The 18,889-nt window shown below is 40.0% G+C and overlaps 1 protein-coding gene and 1 pseudogene across 6 annotated transcripts in view; both read right to left on the bottom strand.

Annotated features, from left to right (window-relative positions):
• LOC309641290 (small ribosomal subunit protein uS5 pseudogene) overlaps window positions 1–13,104 on the bottom strand; it is a 57,751-nt pseudogene extending 44,647 nt beyond the window's left edge. Inside the window, exon 1 of the transcript in view lies at window positions 12,904–13,104. The product of the transcript in view is annotated as a small ribosomal subunit protein uS5 pseudogene (transcript). The remainder of the gene's footprint in view (window positions 1–12,903) is intronic.
• Window positions 1–18,889, bottom strand: part of DIP2B (disco interacting protein 2 homolog B) — a 246,041-nt gene that overhangs the window by 202,377 nt on the left and 24,775 nt on the right. The gene's annotated exons all lie outside the window — the stretch shown is intronic.

Below are 18,889 nucleotides of genomic sequence, written 5' to 3' on the forward strand. Positions count from 1 at the left end.
ACAAAAAAAAAAGGAAGAAGGAAGGGAGGGAGGGAAGGGAAGAGGGGGAAGGGAAGGGAATATTTTGGCATGCTTGGGGAACTAAAAGTAGACCACTAGTTCTCCCCTAGACCACTGTAACAACTCTCTAAGTGGTCTTGGAGCTAAAGTGGGCTCATCACACCCAAAATCTGTCTTTCAAATAACATGGGCTACCCTTCTAACATAGAAATTTCATCAAGTCACTCCTTCGGTTAAAACTGGTCAATGGCTCTGACTGACTACAAAATAAAATACAAACTCATTAAAATGACTGACACAGCTCTTAATGATTCTTCAGGCTCATCTGAGGCTGCTCCCCTTTACCTACCCAATGCTGAATCAAACCTAAGACCTGAAGTTCCACAAACTGCCAATGTCTCTTCCATCGTCATGCCTCCTTCTGCCTTCCTTGATCTTGTCCACCTGGCTAACTCCCATCGTCTTCGGGTCTCAGGTTAAGCATCACTTTCTCCGAAAGGTAAAATTTGGTTCTAGTGACAGAGACTGTTAGCTGTTCTGCAAAATTCATCCTCCTCTTCTAAGTTAGGGAACTCCCATTTTTAGCTAAGCACTTGGGTAGGACCCCCGTTTTTAGCTAACTACAGGGGTAGTTATATAATGAAGCTCTCACCAATGTAATATAAGCACAAGTGTCCATGGACCTTCTTTAAGAGACAGCTCTATGCCTTTTCTTCTTCATTCCTTTCCCCATCCTACTGCCTGAATGAAGAGGCTGCCATCTCAGACCGCGAGGTTGGGGCCACACATGGTGGAGCACTAGCATGGATACTCTGACACCATGAAATACCACACCACCCCCCAGTCCACCTAAGTAAGCATTTATGTGAGAGGGAAGCAAACTTCTACCTCACATAAACCACTGTTAATTTGGGCTTTCTGTCTATCTCAGCTGAACGCAACTCTAATACAGAACTTCCCTGTGTTCCCTTACTTCCTTTGACATATGTCTCACAATAGAACTGATGATAAGCGTTGTCACTGTTTTTTCTGTCTTCCTCTAGTCTAGACTGGGAGTTCCCAAAGAGAGGGCTATCTAATTTATCCCTAGCCTGGCATAATATCTGGCACACTGTCTTGGCACATTAATAGGTGTTCAAAAGGCATTCACTGAATTCAATTATATTGATAACCAAGTACCAAGTCATTAACTTCAGCTATCTTGCCCCTTCTTTATTTTCAGTCCAAGTATGACAGGTCTTCCTTTTCTGAACATGTCTCTCAGTATTTCTCCCAAATTTCTGCCCCAAATCTCAAACTGAGCTATTTTTTTCCTTCTTGAACATTGTTGGTTGAACGTAAAATGTATTTTTACAAAATTACAGTGTTCTCAGCATCTCTTCCATGTCAGCAACTCTAAAAGATTAGAAATAAATTCATCATTGATTTAAAAGCCTGTATTAAGTATTTACTATGTGTCAGCACCATAAAAGCAGCTTAGAATATTAACTAGGCATCCCTGGTTCCTGGCTCTCATGCTCTGTTCAGTCTGGTCTTTCACTTTGAGGACCCACCCCTAGCCCAGCAAGAAATGTCAAACTGTGCTTTAAGGGGACTTACGCTAAAGGACTCCACGTTTGTGAGATTTGACTCAAACCAGTTTGTGACATGCCTGTACCCTGTCCCTTCTCTGTCTCTATCTTTGCCTCTCCAGCCTCCTATCTCCTCCAGGCCTTCCAGTCTGATGTCTAACTAAGCAGCTTTTCCTGCTCTGACCCTCCCAATTTATTTCCTGGTCTACTTCCTATCTCCCTAGTCCCTTCATGGAAACTTTTTATACAGCCTCTTGATAACTGACCTCTGACTTGGTCCTGCCTACTCTTCTTTTTTTTTTAAAAAAAATTATTTATTTATTTATTTATTTTTGACTGCATTGGGTCTTTGTTGCTGCACGCATGCTTTCTCTAGCTGCGGCGAGCAGGCTTCTCATTGCGGTGGCTCTCTTGCGGCACAGCATGGGCTCTAGGTGCGTGGACTTCAGTAGTTGTGGCACGTGGGCTCAGTAGTTGTGGCACGTGGGCTTGGTAGTTGTGATTCGCTGGCTTTAGAGCACAGGCTCAGCAGCTGTGGCGTGTGGGCTTAGTTGCTCCGTGGCATGTGGGATCTTCCCCAACCAGGGCTAGAACCCGTGTCCCCTGTATTGGCAGGCGGATTCTTAACCACTGCGCCACCAGGGAAGTCCTGCCTACTCTTCTTGAATACTATTTCAGGAGGCAAAGGCAGTGTCCTAAGTTTCATATCAGTCTCTCCCTCTCTCCCCCATGCAGACACATCAACCCTTTTGGGGATGTGATGTAATGGAAAGAGCACTGGCTTAAAAGCCAGAGAGGCATGGACGTGTATGGCCTTAAGAAAACTAATAAACCTCTCGAGCTTCAGTTTCTTCAAATATAAAATGGGGATTCTATCTATCCATTAGTTACTATAAGGATTAAAGAAAATTCATGTAAAGGGCCAAGGGTAATGCCCAACACAGAAGACTGTCAGTCATCATGACTCATTTTAATACAAAGAGATAAATATTATAATAGATCTGAAGTCTTGTAATAAATTATAACAATTAATATTAATAAGGAAAACCCAGTTACAGTTCCACAACATTTACAGAGCACTAACTCTAAGTTGTGCTAGGTACTGGAATTGTTAACTGTAAACAAGGAAGTACCTGTCCTCAAGGGGTTTTCATTGAGATAAGGAAGAAAAGCAAGTAGAAAGATAACCACAATAGAGTGAGGCAAGGACCCAAACACAGGTTAAAAACAAGTTTTAAAACAAAAGAGCATAAAATATTTTAGATACAGATTGAACATGTCCAGGGAAGGAGGAAGGCAGAAGGCACAGTAGGGAGGATGGAGTGGCAACAGCAAATGTAGAGACACCTTTGTGAAATTTAAAGGAGAACGGCAGCTGCCTATTGGCCAATTTGCACTGATTACGTTCCGCCTGTTCAAATAATCAGAGCCACAGACCGGCCTACTAACTCACACACTCGTGTAAGATTCTTAAACTTCTGTTAGTCCCCTACCCCACCGTCCTTCACATCCTAGGGTTATAAAACATCCACACACGAAATACAATGTCAAAATACAGCACACTGGGAACAGGACAGCAGCCAAAAAGCACCCAATTCAAACAAACAGTTAAAAAACACGAAAAATCTATGGGCCAATTGGGGAAATTCTGAACACATGCCTGAATACTTGACAAAACTAAAATTTTTTTTTTTAGGTGATAATGGTATAATGGGGTTTTTTTGTTTTGTTTTTAAGAGGTTTTTTGTTTTTTTTTTTGTTTTTGGTTAAGAGTTTTTTGTTTTTGTTTTTATTTTCTAGAGATATGTACTAAAATATTTATGGATAAAATGATACAGCTGGGATTTGCTTTAAAATAGTATGGGGAGGGCGGAAGACAATAGAGTTATAAATGAAATAAGACTGGTCATAAACTGATCATTGTTAAACTGGGTGATGGGTACATAGGGATTTGTTATACTATTCTTTCTATTCTTATGAATGAGATAGTCCATAATAAAAAATGTTTTTTTACTAAGCACTAACCTAGACAGTCTATAACAGTAGAGAATAATATTCATGAAGTTTATTCTTTCCTTTTGTTCATTTAGAAATCCAAGGCAGAAGAAATATTTTAAAACCTACCTAGTCTCCAGTTCCCTCTGTTTTTATAAGATATTACAGATATATCTTGTTTTCTTTTTGGAACCTCAAATCACAGGAAGGATAGAATGAATTCTTAACCAGGAGACAATGCCTATGTCTTACTTCTCTACACTTAAAGAAGAGAATTCATTTTAGGATTCCCTCATAGTCTTCCGAAGGAATCAAAGGATGGTTTAACACAGAAAATTATGACTATATTCTTAGAGGGAGATTAATTTTTTAGCAAAGAAAAACTTTCTAAAAAACAATTCAAGTATTATGTGTTTTTTAAAAAATTAATTATTTTTTTTAAAAAGTGCAAGTGGTTGAGCTGTATAAACTGAACTCCTGGTGTCTACTGCCAAACACTGATTGGAAGAGTTACCTCCAGAGGACAAAAGCTTAAACAGCAGAGGCAGTTTCAAATCCAGATATGACTCTGAACCCAAAAGGAGAAAAGTGGGATAAAACAATCTTTGAATATATGCATTTATAAACCTTTAGGATCACTTATATCTTTATTCTAGCTCTCTTAAAAATTCTGGTTTCTCGGGAATTCCCTGGCGGTCCAGTGATTAGGATTCTGTGCTTTCACTGCCGTAGGCCTCGGTTTGATCCCTGGTGGGGGAACTAAGATCCCGCAAGCTGCGTGGTACGGCCAAAAAAAAAAAAAATTCTGGTTTCCCAAAAGCATATGTAAATTCAGTTTGTCCTTACAAATAAATAAATGTTTTTAGTCTTATTTTTTATCCTTTACTTCCTAATAATAGTAAATAAACATATATTGAGCTCTATGGGCCACAGACACCTGCCATTAATTATCTCATTTAATCCTCACAAAAGCCCTACCAGGTGGGTTCACTATTACCCGCATTTCAAATATGAGGAAACTAAAGTTGAAGGAAGCTAAATACCATACCAAAATTGCCAAACTAGTAAACAGAAGAGCTAGAATTCCAACCTGAGTTCTAAACCACTAAATCATACTTCTGTATAATACTTTTCTGTCAGAAAGTAAATAATACTTTCTGTCTTTTTGCCCTCGGTACCTATATTTTTAACTTTTGATTTGCAGCTCTTATTTTCTTCTAACTCTGGAGAAAAATAAAGTCAACTTTTACTCTTTTATATAATCCCTACTTTTTAAATGGATAGATTAAAACATATCAAGATCCTATGCCACTGTGTGCAATTTAAGCATCAACTTGTATGTACAATACTTAGTATAAAAACATGGTTCTACTAAGCCAATAATAAAAGGGATTGAGCTTTTAGTAGTGTCCCAGGGTTAGAGAGAAATTTCACCGATCCATCCACGTGCTCAGCTAGTTCTCCCTGCAACAAAGGCCCCACATTTATTTGTAAGAGAGCTGGCACTGCTGGGGAGGCAAACCATGGCCATTATGCTGGACAAAGCTAACTATAACAGAACTTCTGATTTTATTATCCCCTTATGCACTGTCCTCCAAGTAAGTAACCTCTGGCAAGGCACGATGTGTCTACATTTTTACCAAAATAACACTGTCAATTTTTTAAAGTTTACTGTGTAATCAAGAGAGACCATTAAGAGAGTAAAACATCAAGCCACAGAGAGAAGATATTTGCAATGTACGCAACCAATGAACTCATCCCCAGCATATATAAAGAATTCCTATAAATCAATAAAAAGACAAACACAATTTAAAAACTGCCAAAACATTTGAACAAGTACTTCACAGAAGAGCATATCCAAAAGGCTGATAAATACATGAAAAGGTGCTCACTATCAAAACCACTAGGAAATACTACTACTATGTATCTACTAGAATGGTTAAAAGTAAGAAAACTAACAATACCAAGTGCTGGTAAGTATAGGACCAAACGGAACTCTCATACATTGCTGATGGGAATTTGGTATAATCACTTTCGGAAACCATTTGATAATATCTATGAAAACTGAACGTATAAACCTATGACCACGCATTTCCACTACCAGGTATATATCCAATGTACGGCACCAAAAGACACATAGAAGAACATTCATAAGAGCCAAAACTGGAAATAAACCAAATGTCCACAAACAGCAGAATGAATAATAAATTGTAGTATAGTCATGCAATTAAATACTGTACAGAATAAAAAGAATTAGCTACTGCTGTAAGTAACAACATGATGAAACTCACAGATACAATGTTGAGTAACAGAAGCCAGGAACTAAGGAGAACATATATATGACTCCATTTATATAAAATTCATATCAGGTAAAACCAATCCATGATGAAAGGAGCCAGAGTAGTGGTTAACTTTGGGGAGGTAATAACCGGGAAGGGGCACAACTTCTGGATGCTGGTAATTAACTTTCTCTTTCTTGATCTGGGTGGTTTTATGGGTGTGTTCATGTTATAAAAATTCACTACAAATTCTCTAAGCTATATGTTTATCATTTGGACTCTTTTTTTGTACAAGTTATACTTCAATTTAAAAGTTTACTTTATAATTTTTTTTTTTTTTTGACCACACTGCGAGGCTTGCAGGATCTTAGTTCCCTGACCAGGGATTGAACGCAGCCCTTGGAAGTGAAGGCGCTGAGTCCTAACCACTGGAGCACCAGGAAATTCCCTGAAAGTTTACTTTAAAAGCAGTTTACTGGAGAAAAACTGAAAGCTACCTATAATTCCAACAGTAGGTGAATATCCAAATATTATGGTATATCCAAACCCATGGAATATTACTTAGTCATGTTTTTAAAGAATGATGAAATAGGAAATGTTCAAAATAGTTCTTTTTTAAGTTAACTAAACTGAATTTACTGTAGTACCTCGATTTTTTAAAAAGATATGTAAATAGAAAAGTGACTGGAAGATTTACTTAATAGTGTTAGTGTTTATATTTGGGCGTTAGGTTTAAGGAAATAGTCATTTTCTTCTTTAGTTTCCTTTTTTTTTTTTTTAAATTAAGCATGTGTGGGACTTCCCAGGTGGTTCAGTGATTAAGAATCTGCCTGCCAATGCAGGGGACACAGGTTCAAGCCCTGGTCCGGGAAGGTCCCACATGCCTTGGAACAACTAAGCCCGTGCACAACTACTGGGCCTGTGCTCTAGAGCCCACGAGCCACAACTACTGAGCCTGCACACCACAACTACTGAAGCCCGCACTCCTAGAGCCTGTGCTCCACAACAAGAGAAGCCACTGCAATGAGAAGCCCGCGCACTGCAAGGAAGAGTAGCCCCCGCTCTCCACAACTAGAGAAAGCCTGCACGCAGCAGCGAAGACCCCATGCAGCCAAAAATAAATAAATTTTTTTTTTAAAAAGCATGTGTTATTTTTATGATGAGGGAAAAGTTATTTTAAAAACATTAACGGCTTGCCACAGACATTGAGACTATCTTAACCTTAATGAATTTACCCATGAAAATCTATCTTGGTATAGGATCTGTAGCACTGAAACCACTGAACCAGACCAACAATACCAGAAACAACTAGAAATTTGTTTTGGTTATGTGTTTCATTTTCTTTGTACGGCCAAAGTGAGAAACAGTGTAATCATGAGTCTGATAAAGGCTTTGCAATTGTTCTAGCACCCGTTCGACTTTGCTGATGAACACACATGTGACATAATAAAATCCAGACAGGATTTAACAAGTAAGGAATATCAAACACAGACCCTGTTATTGTCAAGGTTTCTAGGTGTGGTTGCAGCTCAAGTATAATAAGATCATTTACATCTCTCTGAGTCAGTCACCACTCTCCTCTCTGTGTCTCTCCTTCCACATCAGACGTGGGCAGGAATATAACACTCTATACATAGCACAGATCTGAGCAAAACAGTAGATTTTAGGAGAGTGATAACTCAGGAATAAAAAATCTTTTCCTTTTATGAAGGAAAATGAAGAGAGGAAAAACTTACGGAAATACACATCTACGAAGATGAAAAAATGAACTTTTAAACATGTTTATGAATTCCAAGACAACTGTCGCCTTTTACCATTTTATTTATGAGATTCTCTAGCTTGCTCTAATTGTGTGTGTGTGTGTGTGTGTGTGTGTGTGTGTGTGTATGCGTGTTACCTTCCCACACTACAGGTTGGAGAGTACAAGGAATTAAGATTCCAGAAAGTTCCAAACTTCAAAAGGTCACACAGCTGGCAATCACACATACCACTCAAGTTCACAGAACTCTAGTAGAAGTCTAGTCCAAAATTTAAGGGAATAAGAAATGCTACAGTAAGCCACAACACAGGATTAAACATTTTCTATTTGTATTTCTCTTAGCCTGCCTTTCTCTCTGTTCTCCAAACAGAAGTTGTCTGTGACCACGGATTAAAAAAAAAAGAAATTTCCCCTCCAACTGTCAGTACATCAGTTCAGTTTTTATACTGCGATGATGCAAATTTCAAACCGGAATTACAACTATTACTAACACCCTAAGCACTTTTAGGGATTTTGACTCTCATTCAAACCAAGTACACATGGATCCCTTTCCCTTACTAACTTACCTTAAAAATAACTAAAATATTAAATACAATATTTGGGTCATTTTCTCCCCATCTTTTCCTCCAGACTCTATAAATCTTGTTAAGATGGGACTAATCAATAAATAAGAGCATCACATTCTGTATGTGAAAAACTAACATTTCTCTACAATACATTCACAAATATTTTAAATCATCCAAGACCAAAATAAAATTTCTAAAAGGCTTTCCCATGGTAGGGCACAGAGATCATGAAGTATTTTGTTTGGTGAAATATGAAAAGGAGATGATATAAGAAACAAAGTGCTCACATTTTAGGAGTTAATATGGACATTAAGTAGGTTGTTGCATCAACCCCAATTTTCACTTTCTAATCTCCTAAGCCATACACAAGTCTAAGCTATTATCAACTTTCTTCTTCCACCCAACTCTGAAACTTGACCTTCCTGAATTAAAACTGGCATCACGGCAAATTTTTCTCAAGTTTGTACAGCACATGTTGCTGCAAAGAGGCGGTGCGAGTGAGGAGGACCTCTGGGATTCCTCCAAAACTTGAGGCTTAGGTTCTTTCATAAACCAACTGAGGAAAACTGCTTACATCAAGCAAGTTCCATTATCCAAATTTAATACCATGGTGATCATCAGAAATTTTCAACCAACTCCCATAATATGTTTAAATGGATGTATTACCATGTTTTGTACTTCAGGAAGCACTCAAAGAATGACACTTGTCTTAGAGTAAGAACTCCAGAGGCCTGTGAGTGATGTTTATCAGAGGAGGTGCATCTTTAAAGGAAGGTCAAACAAAACTGTTCCACAAAGTTTACTGGTATATAAAATGGATTTTTCCTTATGTCTGAGGCCAAGTTTATCAGTTCTATTGCCAATCAATGAAAATTGAACACAAATTTCCCAAGCTCTGTGATCAGTTGGGTTTTTTAAAAATTTTTATTTGTTATTATTATTTTTTAATTTATTTTCGGCTGCGTTGGGTCTCCATTGCTGTGCGCAGGCTTTCTCTTGTGGTGAGCGGGGGTTACTCTTCGTTGCGGTGCCCGGGCTTCTCATTGCGGTGGCTTCTCTTGTTGCGGAGCACGGGCTCTAGGTGCAAGGGCTTCAGTAGTTGTGGCACACAGCCTCAGTAGTTGTGCCGCACGGGCTTAGTTGCTCCACGGCATGTGGGATCTTCCCAGACCAGGGCTCGAACCCGTGTCCCCTGCATTGGCAGGCGGATTCTTAACCACGGCGCCACTAGGGAAGTCCTGATCAGTTGTTTTGAATGATCTATTTGCTCAATCACCTGGTGCTCTGAGTCAGTGAGGCAATATAGAAAAACTGTTACCCCACGTGAGTCTGTGTTATTTAGAGTATCAAAAATCATTATCAAAAGCCTGGCACGCTTCATTCTGAGAAACCTTACCACTAAAACAAAAACAAAAACCAAAATCTTCACAATTCAAAAGCTCAATTAACCTATAATAAATCTCTTAAATTATCTGAACGCTTTCAAAAATATTCTTTGTCCTCGGATAGCAAATGTTTTTGATAGGTCTCCTTTATCCTGCATGATGCTGACAAAGGAAATGTGAGTGACTGATGGTAGGTGAAAAGGAAAGTAACAGAAAAGAAGTTTAAAAAGTTACAAACTTGACATAAACACTATAATTCAAGCCTGGAAGTACTTACAAATAGACTAACTTGATATAGATGGCATTGTTAATGACTCTACAAAACCTTTAAGCATGCAAAAAACCATAGTTAACATTATGAAAGTGGCACTGAATTTTTCCACATTTATTAATGCAAATTTCTCTTACCAACTCTTATCCTTTTCTGTGTTTTCCAAAGAAAAATAGTGTGTATGTTCAGTTGATTTTTTTAAATTCCAGACCATAAAATTAAGGGCATGTAAGGAACTATGGAAAATACAAAGTTTATAAAAGCATTTTTAATCATTCACAATTTCCTATCCAGAGATTTTGTTCTGTTTAATTCTAGACTTTTATATATGCATCTGAAAATCCATGACTAAAGGTATAAACATATATATATATTTAAATGTAGAAGGCATACACAGGAATGTTCATAGCAATGACATTTGCAACAGCAAAAAACTAGAAACAACTAAAATATCTGCCAACTGGTGAATGAACTCATAAAATGAGGTGAATTCATGCAATGGAATGCTAGAGCAGCAGGAAAACAAAAAAAGAACTACAGTAACCTGCATCAGCAAGAATGAACCTCGTAAACAATGCTGAGCAAAAGAAAAAAAAAAAGCAAGTCACAGAAGAATATACACAGCATGATTCCACTCCTAAAGTTCATAAACTTACAAAACTAAATAATACTTTGTTTGGGATACATACAAACTATAAAGCAGAAATAGGGAATGAGTAACAAAATTCAGGATGATGGCTACATTTGAGAGTGAGGCGAAAGTAACAGGACAGGCCCAACGGGCCTTCAGAGGTATTTTAAGGTTTCAGTTCTTAAACTAGATCATGGACAATTTGCTGTTTTTCCTTAAACTGTGCACACACATAACATATACTCTTTTGTATGTGATATTCCATAATAAAAATGTAAATAGCTAGTAAGACCTATTCAACTCCAGAAGAAAACCACACCAACTACCTAACCAACCTAGTCACACATTAACTGTGAACAACCACAAATGACATTTGAGGAAACCCAACAGAACAGGAAAAGTAGACCAAGATGGACCTCTGGAAAAACATGCCCCAAAGGAAATATGAGTTATTTCAGGAATTAAAAGAGAACTTTAAAAAAATGCTAATTAGCATGCTCAGAGAGATTCAAGAGGATATCACGTCTATAAAAATTAAGAATAAACCTGCTGTTAAAACGGAAGGTAAGTAAAAGAGAGAGAGGAAAGACAGCAAACACAAAACAGATTTAAAAACACAGCACATGGAAGGGAAGAAGTAATAAAACAAAATTCTCCCTGAGCTCCAGAAAGACAGCCAGTAAATTCAAAGAGTCTTCTAACTCCCAAACAGGATGATGGAGAAGACAGGCACCTAGACACACCCTAGGGAAAGCATCAGAACTCCAAAGACGAAAAGCAAACCCTAAAAGCGTCCAGAGTATAAAAACAAGTTACATTCACAGAAATGACAATCAAATGAGAGATAAAGACGTTACTGAAAGGCAAGGACTTAAAAGTTTAACTCTCTTGCACCCCATATCAAAAATAACTACTCCAAATTTTAAGAAGAATACAAGAAAAATGACAAAGTATGAGAAACAACAGCAGCTGAGTAAGACCGAGAAGGAACATAGAAAGCAGAGACGAAATTAAAAGTAGATCCAGTAGGGACTTCCCTGGTGGTCCAGTGGTTAAGATTTCACCTTCCAATGCAGGGGATGTGGGTTCAATCCCTGGTTGGGGAGCTAAGATCCCACATGCCTGGAGGCCAAAAACCAAAACAAAAAACAGAAGCAATACTGTAACATATTCAATAAAGACTTAAAAAAAAAAAAAAGGGTTTTTTTAAAAAAAAGAACACTAATATGACTGAAAAAACTCAGAAGGAAAGAGTACTGGAAATGAGTACACTTCTCAACTGTTCATAGCAGAGAATCAAGACATGCTTCCTAAAGGTGACTTAACATATTGAAAGTTATACTACTAACTGATAAAAAATGGCTGCACCTTGGGAAGTGGGATGGGGCTGGGTGGGGGGAGGAGGGAGGCTATTTTTCCATTTCATGGAGTTTTTCAACAATGTTCCCATGCCATTTTTTTTTAATTTAATAGGAAAAAAATGCACAGTATTCTTACAAGTATTCTCATACCTCATTTCCACCTCAATAACCCTTAAATAAGACCATCTTTTTTCCTGCTTCATAAACACAAACACACAGGGACTCAGGAATGCTGCTGGTCTGAACTACGAAGCCCAGGTTAGGGCACTGAAGTCCTGAAGCCCCCAGAGCACATTCCATCTTTACTGCTGGTTTCTTTTGCTTCCCCCCAGACCCCAGGTCCTGTCACTGTCCTTGTAGCCAGCGTCATTCACACTGACGACCTGTATGACACCCTGATCTCACAGTTGCACACAAGCATCACAACTGTGTCCCCTCCAAATTCATGCTGACCACACTCTGTCTGCCTACGAGCACCAGCATTGCTTTCATTGTTTCATTAATTCCTGCCAAACTCCCCTGCCGCTGCTGCTCTAATTCTTTTCACATTTCTCAAAACCCCATGCTTCCATCTTTCTGAATATTCTTTTCCCTTTAATCCCACACCAATTTCCTCTCCCTAAATCATTTTTTTCAACCAAACCATTCTTCCTGTCTCAGAGAGATGCTCCTCCTCCAACTGGATGGCAGCCTGCTCTCAAATTCACCCTCATCTACCCTCCAGGGATCTAATCTGTGTCCAAATCTCCCTAGCCAACACAATCTTTTCTTAGCCTCCATTCTTAGCCTCCCAGGCCTATAAAGATTTCTCAGTATCCTCTATTATTAAAAAATAATAATAAAGTAAAAGAAATAAGCACTCCTTTGAACCTGCCCTTGTTCTTTAATTTCATTTTCCCCAACTTCAAACTAAGAAGCCTACAGACTCATTGTTTCTGTGTCCTCATCGCTTTTTAATGTAGCCTCTGGTCCAGCCACAGGACTGGAACTGACTAATCCAATCATCTGTATTCCCTCATCTAATCCTCCTAACCTCTCCATAGCTTTAACATAGTTGAGTACTTACCTCCATAAAAGCCACTTACTACGCACCCCAGTACACCTCCTATTTCTGCGATCACCTCTGGCGGCCTGAATGACTCTTCTTTCTCCTCTAGCTTCCTAAATACAGGCATTCCCCCTTCGCTTCGTTTTCCACTTTCCCTTTCAAAGATCTGACTCACCCTGAGGAACCTCATGAAGATGGTGCTCAAATCCTCCAACCGCTCCAGGATATAATTCACCATCTCTAACTGCCTATTGAACAGTCTACCTGAATGTCCTGCCAGTGCCACAGATTCCATCATGTCCAAAATTATATTCATCATCTTCTCCCCAAACCAGCACCTCAGGTATTTCTACGTATAACATAAACATTCTCCCATTACCCCGAATTAAAATCTGGGCCATCTTTGACTCTGCTGTTACCTATTTCCTCACATATTACCTTTCTTCCCCTCAATGTTTTACGATAAAGAAAGTAAAGACGAATAAGACATGATTTCCAGCCTCTGGGAAGGATAAACAGAAATGTAAGGGGGGACTTCCCTGGTGGTGCAGTGGTTAAGAATCTGCCTTACAATGCAGGGGACATGGGTTCGATCCGGGTTCGATCCCTAGTCGGGGAACTAAGATCCCACATGCTGCGCGGTGTGGCACGGCCAAGGGGGGGAAAAAAAAAAAAAAAAAAAAAAAATATATATATATATATATATATATATATATGATTTTTTCTTCATACATTTTCCTAAACCATACTCACAGGTCATCTCAGGAATTAAGAGCTGGAAAGAACTAGATTCCCTCATCTAGCCACTTCATCTCCCAGAGGCCAGGAAAGGTTAAATGATTTGCCTGAGGTCACAAAGCTTGTAAATAGCAGAAATGGGACCAGAACCCAGTGACCTTTTCCCTGTTACCTCACTCACTGCCTCTGACATGCCTCATCTCAGAATGCTTTCCCAGTTGATTCCTGTAAAAGGCAACAAAAATGAGAATCTGTAAAGAGGGTCCAGACGTCAGGTCTCTTTCAAAAGTCTTCAACATGTTCTCTTAGACACACACACACACACACACACACACACAACATAAATTCCAGGAAAATAGGGATCTGGCTATAACTTAGTTCTCTGTAAAAATGAGAAATAGGTCCTCAGCTTGTTGATGCCAAATTGACCTGAAGACTCTCTTGTCCCCTAGGTTCTCCCCCAAATGCTGATAAAGTCATTCTTCTTTCCTCAAATAAAGGCCTAACTGGAGTTCTAACTATTCAACTAATGGCTAAAAAACTTAGAATTGGGGGGAATGAGGTGGAGGCACATAGGGTTCCCCCCGATTCCCCATCAGAACTGGGATGGCTTGCAGCAAGGGCCCCCAACCCTTGCTGACTGGTTCCGGTCCACGGCCTGTTAGGAACCGGGACGCAAGCAGGAGGTGAGGGGCGGGCAAGCGAGCGAAGCTTCCTCTGCTGCTCCCCGTCGCCCCCATTCCGCCTGAACCCTCCCCCACCCCATCTGTGGAAAAATTGTCTTCCACGAAACCAGTCCCTGGTGTCAGAAAGATTGGGGACCACTGGCTTAGAGAAAATGAATTCTAAGTACTGAGCCAACTGAGACGATACCAAGTTCCAATTAGTATGTCTTAGTCAACCTCTGATTTCACCTCCTATCAAGAGAAAAAAAGGTACTTCTCTCCATCTCCAAAAATTGACAGGTGCTTTTTACACCATAAACCTGCCTTCCCTGATAGGGCAGTTAAATAAGTGATTAGAATTTGCAACTTGTTCTAAGCAAAACCCCTTTAACTCTTAGAATCAGATCCCTTTCTGAAAGATCCTCTGCTCATTTTATAGGGAACGTGTTTTAACATGTGAGAAATGCAAGAACAGAAGTAGCCAGGACTCAAGTTCAACTCTACCCTGCCTCATACTGCTTAGCTGTCAGAGACTGATTTGCAATAATGGCCATTAAGGTTAATAGCAAAAGATAAAAACAAAATTTGCTTCACTGGGTAATTTAATTTCAACGAAAGTCTAGAAGACTAAAAGACCCATCCTTACTACTCTAGTTTCCCTTTCAGAAAGTTTCTGAGAAGTAAGTAGTCTTGAACTCAAATAGACTGAAAATAGAGAATTCTGAACAAGTGAAACTTTATTACTAAACAATTGCTAATTAAAATAAAATGGACACTTTAATATTCTCTAAATTAATTCTAGCTAAAGCCTGATGCAGTAAATAAATATGGTCATGTCTTGTTCTTTATGACTCACTGCGACACTCTCATATCCTTTCTCACTACTACCTGTGCTTCTAAACAGACAGATCATTTCAGATAACAGGTTTGTCAAAAGTTGGGAAAGCAGTTTCCTATCAAATGAATCAGAAATAAATCACTGGAAAACCAGCCTGGTTAGAACCAGAAGAGTTACTAACAATGAGTGACTCTACTTCCCTCAAGGCTCAGGTTTCAGTTCATTTTATCTCAAAGAGGAAAGACCGAGCTTCATGCACTGCCTCTCCTCCCACTTCCCCATGATCCAAGGACAGTCTCCTACTGACAGAAGGTTCCTGGGGCAGGATGAAACGGCGTGCACACTGCGTATGCATCCCTCCTCCCAGCTCCCAGCCACTCCCTGCATTCCCATCTGAAACTTGAGACCTCTTGTCTCACCTACTTACTCATCCCCTGGGCGCATCCTTACCTCATCTACCCTTTATATCACTGACCACAACCTTGTGTGTGCCTACAATTACCTGTCTATGACTCTCCCCACAAGCACAGCTGCTTAAATAGGGGTGGCTTTTTTGTATGTCTTCACAAAATGTTTTCCAAGGATACACACATGATATGCATTCTTAATTTATTTTTAACTTAGAGAATACTCATAAGACCATCAGGAGAGAACTCCCTCAACTTCCTCCTCCACCATCTGTAAACATTTGCCTCTGCTCCCATCCGTTCCTCCTTTCCTTCACTTTCAGCAGAAAAGGAGTCACTCCCGGTATCCTGGATAGTCACTCCAGAGGGGCTTGGAATCTCAAACTTTCCTGACTCATGGAGACCATGTTCCATCACATCCTTTCTCCTCGAGACCTTCAAACCTTCTTCTCCAAGACCTCTTTACCCTTCCACCCTACAAATGAACATGCTCAAGTCTCTCCCATCTTAACATAACATTAATTCAGCCACCAAATATTTATTGAGCACCTACTAGGTGCCAGGAGCTCTCTTCTGCCCTGGAGATATAGCAGTAAATAAAACGAAGTTCCTGCCCTTGTGCAACTTACTTTCCAGTGGGAGAGAAAGAGGAGGTGAACGTATAAGCATCCTAGCTACTGTTCTCTCCTCCACTTCACAGATCCAGGCTCCCAAGAGCAGCGTGTGCAGCCTGCCTCTACTTCCTCTCCCGCCTTGGATGCCTCACCCTCTCCGGACAGGTTTGCAGTCCCCACCCCCAACACCACTGAAACCGCTCAGGCAAAGGTCACCAGCAGTGGCCTCCTCCACCGGTAAATCTGGACAGCGTTTCCCAGGCTACTCTTAAACTCTCTTGCAGCGACAGGCACTTCTTGAAATTCCCTGCTGCTTTGCTCTTCTCCCTCTTTGGCCACACATACCTCTGAGTTTCTCAGGTTCCTTTCCTTCAGCCTCCTCCCTTAAATGGCAGCACTTCCAGAGCTCTCTGTTTAGCCTCTTCTCACTCGCTGTGCTCCCCTCGGACCACCTCAGTCATGCCCGTGGGCCTCACTGCCAGTGATGGCCACTCAGGAAAACTGAAGGTGTGTCATCAGGACAGGCCTTCCTAAAGAGCTCCACACACACATAGCCAACTGCCCGCTACGCACCTTCACCCGCATGGCCCAAAGACCCCTCTAATTCAGGAACACTGAATTTATCTCCTCCCGTACTCCAAACTGTTCTTCTGCTATTCCTTGTACTAGAAAATGGTGCCCTTTCCCTCAAGATGCTAAGCCAGAAATTTAAGTTTCTTAGGCGTCAACTTAGGTTCTTCCAACACACCACACGCTCTCCTCTTCTACACGAGTCTCTTCGATTCTATCTCCTTAAATACCTCTTTTCATTCCCTCTTCCCCAATCCCACTGCAGAAGCCACCAGCTCATTTCAGTAGCCACCTTATAACTCTCCATGTCCTGTCTTGCCCTCTTGCCCTGTCCTTATCTACTTAAGGTATTTCGCATTGTATTCTTTGTGAATGGTGACCCTTGGCTGTGTGACACAGGAGCCTGAAACCATCCTCCTCTAGGCTGATCTCCACCAGATACAGATGCCATCCACTCCTGCTTACAATTCCTCAGTGATTCCCCATGACCTATACAGGTGCTCTTTCAACTTTCACCTGAAGAAAGTGATGGGGGGGATGGAGGGTCTAGAAGAGGCACAGCCTGAAGAAGCCAGCAACTAAGGCAAAATGTATTATTTTTTTATTTAAAATGTTAAAATTATATTTTACCTTGGATTTTAAATCCTGTATTATAATATATTCATGTTTTAATATAGCAATAATTTCCCCCAAATTCAATTAAATGGATACCCCAAGAAGATGTACCATGTTTATCCTACAGTTTTGAGTACCCTGGCACATTTCCTACTGAGAAGCAAGAACCTACGAGATAAAATTTAAGATTCTAAGACCTACCCACCTGTCCCGGCTATTGGACCTACTGAGCTTACTCTTTATGCTCTAGCAATGACTACTACATCATCGTAATTCCCCCAACATACTCCAGTGATTCACAAACCCATGTCTTTCTCCAAACCTAAACTATCCTCCTCCCTGGTCTGTCCTCCCACCGAACTCCTATTCAACTGATGACTCTGAGCCTGAGTGATACTCCTCCCCAGAAACACCACAGGTGCATGAACGCCCTTCGCCTGAGCACCCTGAGTATTTGTACATGCCTTCCTTATGGCATCTATGATGCAATAAAGATACTGTTTGCAATATCTTACCTCTGCAAATAACTACAAAAAGCTACTGTCAGGGACTTCCTGGCTGGGCACTGTTCTAATCACTGTATTTTTATGTATTAACTGATTTAATTCTCACATCAATCCTATAAGGTTGATAGCATTCTTAGCCACATTTTATAGGTAAGGAAACAGACAACTAAAACTGACTGGGGCGGGGGGGGGGGGGGGGGGGGAAGGCAGGAAAGAATCCCCACCTCTAATGAAAAACTCTTTTTTCTACAATTGTAAGGAAAAGTTAGAAGATAATCAAATCAAATTCAGAATTCTGAGCAATCTACTACTTCTGGCAATGGTGATCTCTGGTTGATAAACATAATACTTTAGTCTTGTTTTCAACATAATCATCTAAGTCATATTTCTTTCAACCTTTGCTGAAATAGGATAATCTTAATTATTAAGATGTTTCACAAGTTCTGTTTCTCAGCCACAAAGATAAACTTCAAGTTGATGACAGAATAATAAATAAATGGAATATTTGAGATTTTTATTATATTTATCCTATGTGTAAAATTACAATAAATTTAGTGTCTGAACAACATCTTGGACACAGGTACTCAAAGAGGCACCTGAGAGAAAACATTAGGACCTAAAATAAAAGTGTTGTATGCATACAGGTGGACACATTATGGGTGGCCTGTGAATGCCCTCAGAAGTCTAGCTGGCCACACAATTTGCATAAACTACGATAAATTGTCCAAAGGTGTGACAGTTCAACAAACCAAATATTTACCATATGGCTAAATATTTCATTTTGGAAAAGATGTAATGTGGCCAAGAAAAGATGTTGGAAAACCAAACATGGGAAATATTTAGTTTTTCCCAACCAGGACTGACCAGTTAAACCAAAACGAGGTTGCTTACACTATCTATTCTACAGAAAAACTCACCCAATGAGCTTACACCTCAGATCAGATCCTGTGAGTAATACAGTTGGTCAAGGTAGAGGAAAAGGGAATCGACGCACAGGCAAGTACAAGGCAACACAGAAGTGGACGTCCCTCCATGCGGGGAGCAGAGGTACTCAGCGGCCTGGCTCCAGC

The sequence above is a fragment of the Balaenoptera physalus genome (genome assembly GCF_965194825.1).
Source record: "Balaenoptera physalus genome assembly, chromosome: 13".
NCBI classification, from domain to species: domain Eukaryota; kingdom Metazoa; phylum Chordata; class Mammalia; order Artiodactyla; family Balaenopteridae; genus Balaenoptera; species Balaenoptera physalus.